The sequence below is a fragment of the Dendropsophus ebraccatus genome, chromosome 11, assembly GCF_027789765.1.
Source record: "Dendropsophus ebraccatus isolate aDenEbr1 chromosome 11, aDenEbr1.pat, whole genome shotgun sequence".
NCBI classification, from domain to species: Eukaryota; Metazoa; Chordata; class Amphibia; order Anura; family Hylidae; genus Dendropsophus; species Dendropsophus ebraccatus.
In genome coordinates this window covers 62,815,841-62,822,526 of record NC_091464.1, presented here as the reverse complement: position 1 = coordinate 62,822,526, position 6,686 = coordinate 62,815,841, and the positions used below count along the sequence as shown (strand labels likewise).

Genomic DNA, 6,686 nt, shown 5'->3' with positions numbered 1-6,686 from the left:
GAAAAAAATCCTATACTTACCTTCCCTGTTCCCCTGCTACCACTGCTGTCACAGTGCAAGCCCTCACTGTGCAGTAAGTGGACCTGCCCATTAAGCCAATCACAGGCCACAATGTGTCCCACCACAGCGGACTGAATGGGCAGGTCCTTGTGTTGACATCAACACAAATAATTACTGTGCAGAGGAGACTGACACCCTGACAACAGCAGAAGCAGAGGGAGTGTGGAAGGTAAGTATATATATATATATTTTTTTTTTGCAGATACCTGGAGAAACCTCTCAGTGGGATCCCTATCAATTGACTGGAGTAGTAGTAAGCCATGAAGACCCCTCCCCCATCTCTCTCTCTTTCTGTTATTCCAGATAGAAATGTATGAATACATTAACAACTGGGTGATGCATTTCCCAACACATTCTGACACTATTTATTTGGCCCTGACAGTGTGACAGAGTAGGGCCACACCCCAGTAATAATGTTGGATGGTGACACCTTAGGGTCCATTTACACAGAAAGATTATCTGACAGAAAGATTATCTGCCAAAGTTTTGCAGCCAAAGCCAGGAATGTTTTTGAAAAGAGGGGAAAACTCAGGCTTACTTCTATAACCTGTTATCTGTTTATAGTCTGTTTCTGGCTTTGGCTTCAAATCTTTGGCAGATAATCTTTCTGTGTAAATGGACCCTTATTGTCATTTCCAAGAGGAATAAGAGAGATACGGCTCAATGCAAACTTCTAGGGAAATCTGTTTTTTTTTTCATGGGGAACCCTAAAACAAACAGGTTAGGAAAGCTAAGTGGTCCTTTTTACCTGTAGGTTATAACTTTACATGTTCCCCTTAAAACCAGACTACTAACATATATAGTATTATATATATATATATATATATATATATATATATTATCAGTTTGTCTCTTTTGGGTAGATATTATGTAGTATTACAGAAGTCAGATATGGAAACAATTATTTTTGCAGCAGCTCTGTTTAATGTACCACAAAAATAGCGTCCTGAGAAAGTGACTGGGTGAATGTAGAAAGTTTTATTACGGTATAGTACATACAAAACATTCCTAGGTGACAGCGGAGCCGTTCCTCTACAATTTCCAGCCTCAAATAAAGCAGGCGCTGACGCAACTAACAATATTTTGGTCCATTTATAGCTATGGAGTAGATGGAAATAACTGATCCTAATTCTCCAGCGTGAAAGCAATGAGGAGTTCACCCATCTATCCAATCAAGCTATATTACATCTTTATCTAAGGTGATCCAGCCTCTGCTCCAGGAGAAGTATGTACAGCCACTTGGTTTTCAATGGTCAGAGTTTGTGCTCGGACAAGGAGTTGTTTTTCCATCTTCCATGTTCCTATGATATAAGTGTGATATGGATCCGTAGAATGTGATCGCTGCTTAGAGTAGATTTTCCAGTACATCATAACCAATTTGAAGAAGGCAAGAGTACCCATCAGTATTAGAATATATAGGAGTCTCATGGGGTCTTCATCTTGGGGGTTGACTGCTGAGGTGGAATTACAGTTAATACATTGGTTTGCTGACAAGGAGGAGATGAACTGGTTTAGAAGTGTCGTATTGATATCAAGGGATTCCATGGAGTTATTGGGGGCTTCTGAATCTGGAAATAGACAATAGATATTATGAAGAGAACAAAAAAAAAATACTATATGCAATTTATATTGCTTTATCTGCTGCAACCAACATCAACTTCAGAGTTCCAAAGAAACAATGAAAATCTCCATGACTTGCTATTGGCGAGTCCCTCCCATACCCCATTAAAGACACTCAACTTCCGCATGGATCATATTGGCCCCAACTCCTATAAAAACAGATATATATTAACCTGATCTCAACCTTATAGGGTCCCCCATTACAGAAACAACCTCATAAACCATGGGGTCCCAGTCCCCCTACACACACAGGTTTTACCCTCAGCCGATTTGCCCCTGGCTCTGAGGCACCTAGAATCAAACAGCTCTGTGGCCTGAATTTTAACCTAACCCCCCGGCAACCCAAACCTGGTTATATGTAAAAACCAGCATCCAAAACAGGTTCTCCTAAGGTCTCTAGTTTAGAACCTTCAGTTGGTACCTTCCCTCCATTTCCAGTGCCAGTGTTCTACTCAGACTTCAAAGACCCCTAGACCAATAGACCTTCAGGGATATTGGCCATTAATTCAGAAGGATTCTAGACCTTCAGGGATATTGGCCATTAATCCAGAAGGATTCTAGACCTTCATGGATATTGGACATTAAGCCTTAAACTACATAGAATAATAGATTGTAACACTATATCTGTATAGGGGTTAAATATAGATATATGTTCATCTGTAATATACGCAGACTTGTTTTACTGATGGGTCCTTGACGCTTGCACGCCCCCTGGCTGATGCATGGTATGTTATGCCTATAGCTATCCGCATTAAGTTCAATGACTGTTTACCTATATTTGCTAGATCAGTGTTTCATGTATATCTTATATGACCCTGATGTCAAACATTCCGAGCAGTATGTATGATATATCTATAGCTAGTTCCTTACAGGAGGCCATATATGGTTCTCAAGCTGATGTTTAAGAGCCTTCTTCATTGACTGGCTGAGAAGCCTTTTAATCTTTGAGCTTCTCCAGCAGGTTTGTAGCTCAGTCTGTAATGTATGTCCGGGGATTGTGAACTGTACATGACATGCTATCTATGACGCTGGAAAACCAATTAAGACTCAATACAAAAAGGTCAGAGACTGCGTACCTACAACTGTGATGGCGATCTGGGGACACATTAAAGCATTGATGTTCTGATAGAATCAGGCAGCAGGGAAAAAACAAGGACAAGGACACGGCACTAGAGCAAAACTGCAGCACCACCATCCTCAGGATTAATAACAAACCCTATGCTTTTACATTATAAGACAGAAATAACCCTCTACTGTGCTGCTGGGAACCATATCAACACAATCATGCTGATTGGTTTCATTTAAAGTGAAAATAAATAGATGAATAAACAATGGCAGAATTCAAGGGGCCCCATAGTAGAACATGGAACAAGGCCCTAATTCCCCATCTGTAGCACAGCAGCAACTCAATTTTACAAAAAAAAAAAAAAAAAAACATCTAAAAAGTTTTTGTCTATGTTGTGAAATCACAGAACTTGAAATAAAAACATTGAAGTCATCAAGCATGTGTCATAAGACATCATAAACATAAGTGTGATGTCACTGTAGTGTCCTGGTATGGGTGGTCCACTAAGTCTTATGTCACCTGGGTTAAGGTAACTTGCACAAAGGAATGATGGCTGCCTTTAGCACTTTCACTACTTGGTGTCTCACTCTCCTCTAACTGTTTTTAAGACCACGGCTGAAGGACAAGGGTTAACTACTATATTTTATGTTCACTGTTTCAACTTATCACTGTAGCAGGTACCTCACACAGCAGACCACCACTCACATGCTTTCCCTTCTTTCCTACTACTGTGGTGTACCACTAGGTGTATGTACTGTGCAGGAACTTAGTAAGGAACCACAAAGTCTCTTTAAAGGGAAACAATCACCGGAAAAAAGCATATAGCGCTTTTGAAATGTGCTGTTAGAGCACACAGCACACTTGCCACACGTGTTTCCATAGCCTCCGTGCCTTCCCCGTGTAAGCCGCAAAGTAACTTTATAAAACTGGCGCCCTGTATGCTAATTACCTGAGGTAGTCATCTGGGCGGTGTGCGGCTAGCAGGTAGTCACGGTCCCCTGGGCGTTCTTCTGCTGTAATCACGCCCCTCTGGGGCAGAGTAGCTGTGGCGTCACTCGAGAGTGCACCGTGCCCAAGGTCGGCGTGCTTAAGTACTGATGCCGGGCGCCGCCGCGCATGCGCAGTGCAGCCGCTTCCATTCCGGCTGGACTGCACCTGTGCAGAATAGCCTCGAACTCCGGCTAACAGGCTATTCGAGGCTATTCTACACAGGCGCAGTACCGCTGGAATGGAAGCGTCTGTACTGCGCATGCGCGGCGGCGTCCGGCATCAGAATGTCACAGCTACTCGGCCATTTGAATCACGCCCAGAGGGGCGTAATTACAGCAGAAGAACGCCCAGGGGACCGTGACTACCTGCTAGCCACACACCGCCCAGACGACTACCTCAGGTAATTAGCATACAGGGCGCCAGTTTTATAAAGTTACTTTGCGGCTTACACGGGGGAGGCACAGAGGCTATGAAAACACGTGTGGCAAGTGTGCTGTGTGCTCTAACAGCACATTTCAAAAGCTCAATATGCGTTTTTACGGTGATTGGTTCCCTTTAAGATAAATAGAATCTGGTTTACTGTTACTTAATACTTAAGATACTTAAGATAGGCAGCAGGTAATAGAGCTTTGCCTTGATACAACGCTTTACACTTGATAAGTTACTTAATACTTCAGAGTCCAGAAGGGGAAGGAGTGGTACAGCCATGCTGGCTGAGCTACGTGCTGAAAGGTAGGAATTTCAGAGGAGTAGAGAGGAGGATGTCGAGAGAGTCCCAACCCAAGTAGTATTGTGCTCTGCCGGAAATTCAGAGAAGAATACTTGAAAGTAGAAAGAGAATACTTGTGCCTGTGTTTTGACTCTTTGGTCTTTGCACCACCTATTGCCCACCAGTGTCGAGTGACCCGTCCTACAGGGTCACACAAGTCCCAGACCTTATTACCTGGGATGAGCGGTATGCTAAGGGTTTCCTGTTTACACCTTCTAGCAAATTTGCTTTATCAGGATCAGTTCCTTTACTTTTTTATGGAGACTGTCCTGCACTATGTTCCTCTGGTCCACGGCATGGGTTAGGATGATCCCTGACTTGTCCTCTCTAATAGCGACTTAACACTGCATAGTGCTTAGTAGTGTTGCTTGAGGAGGAACTGTGATTAGGTCTAGCATATACATGTGCTCTGCTCAATGTCTGGACCACAACTCACTGACTGGAGGACCTGGCAGGAGCCAGGGCCCAACTTGACTGCTATAGAGAGGTTCTAGCTTGCGTCCTTCCTCTACAGAATCCAAACACAAAAAGCCCCTACACCTCCTCCACCAATGTGACTTCCTTCCTACAGCGCATGTAAGGTGAGTGGGGGAAGAGTGCATGTAAAGAAGTAAAGAGAAAGATGATAGGTGAGAAAAAGAAAAGACTCTCATTGGTGTACAGGTCCATGTGACACACAAACAAAACAATAACCCCTTAGGTACTACAGCCGTGCAATATCTGAATATACATAGATAAAACAACAACATCTTGTGGTAAAACTCTGGTACTGTTACATTACCACTTACTCCTAAAAGTACAGGCTTTTGTGAAGGGTGTAACCAATAGCAACACCCATGGTGGGACACCACATATGTATTGCTTACGCACAGCTGATGGAAGATAATGGGTTAAGTTATTTGTACCATGTTTTATGTGCTGACCACTAGTAGGTGCTCTCTCTTCTCCATCCTGTCCTCTTCTGCCATTGCTGCGGAACTATTCTTTTTCTCTATAAGCCCTGCAAGAAGCAGGAGGTACGTCTGAAAAGAAACGTCTTCACAATCCCCAGCTGAAGGAGCTCACACAAGGCCCTTATTCTTACAGTCTGGTCAGACTGATCAAAACGTTTGACATGTTTGTGAAACAAGTTTTTTTTTAAGTGACTTTAAGGCTTGTAATAAACTAATAGGGAAGAATACTGCAGATAAATGAGACTGATGTGAGAAGCTGTCTTACCACAGTGCCGATGCAGGAGCCCAGGAGCCTGTTCTGCCGGCAAAATGGGGCATCAGGACACGTCCTCAGAATACTGTGCCTCCCCAGTTCATAACCTGGCTGGAAATGTGCAAAGTGTACACCTGCTGACATAGAACACAGGTGATGAGGAAAGACAAGGGTGGTGCCCACGTCCTCAGCAAGCACGGGAGCAACCACATATTAACCATACCAAAAAAAAAACTAGTACTTATATTCATCATACATCACGATTCAAGCTGCTCACTTCTTCCCTATTCTTTTCAGTTCTATCAGATAAGAAGATTTCACCTGCGGAAAATAAAAATAAATGCACCCATGGGTGTCTGCATTAAGTTTATTGTGATGTAGATGTTTTAACATCCTTCCACTTAACAATGCCTTATGTAAGCACCATGTGTCCCACAATGAAATACAGCAAATTATATAGTCTGTACAGATAATAAACCAACAGGTGGCAATAGGGAATATTAGGTAATGCAACCTGAGAACTACATTCTTATTGACTGTCATACACTCAGCATAGGCTACTATGTGTTTTACCAAAATTTTAAGTTGCTAAAGAAAAGGGGTACTCTATTCCACACCCTCATCTATGAAATTGTTTACAACAAAAATTGAGACTAGTTACCATTAAAGATTATCTCTTTATTAATTAAAAACAATAGAATATGAATAGAAGAAAGAGACCAGACTGCAGAAGAAGGTAAGCAGCACCATATACCAATAATGACCATATAAATCACATAATAGAGGAGTAATGGGGTATAAATCTCTTCACTGCACATATATGTGGTATCCCACTGTTAAGGGCCCTAGGCACCTGTCGTAAAGTTCTCACTCCAGATTAAGTGGTAATGAAGGTAGTATTTTGTTTCACCACTAGGTGTCAGTGTTATTTCTAAGTCTTGTTATTTCGTGCACAGCTGAAGTTAGGAATGGGTT

The 6,686-nt window shown here is 42.4% G+C and overlaps 1 long non-coding RNA gene across 2 annotated transcripts; it reads right to left on the bottom strand.

The window, feature by feature from the left end:
- Nucleotides 1-1,072: 1,072 nt before the first annotated feature.
- Nucleotides 1,073-6,035, bottom strand: LOC138768014 (uncharacterized). 2 transcript variants are annotated; one of them, XR_011358911.1, is made up of 4 exons: nucleotides 5,968-6,035; nucleotides 5,724-5,848; nucleotides 5,411-5,505; nucleotides 1,073-1,628 (listed from the first exon to the last, which is right to left on the bottom strand). It is a non-coding gene; the product is annotated as an uncharacterized lncRNA (long non-coding RNA). The 2 variants fall into 2 exon arrangements; XR_011358912.1 differs by lacking the exon at nucleotides 5,411-5,505.
- Nucleotides 6,036-6,686: the final 651 nt, after the last annotated feature.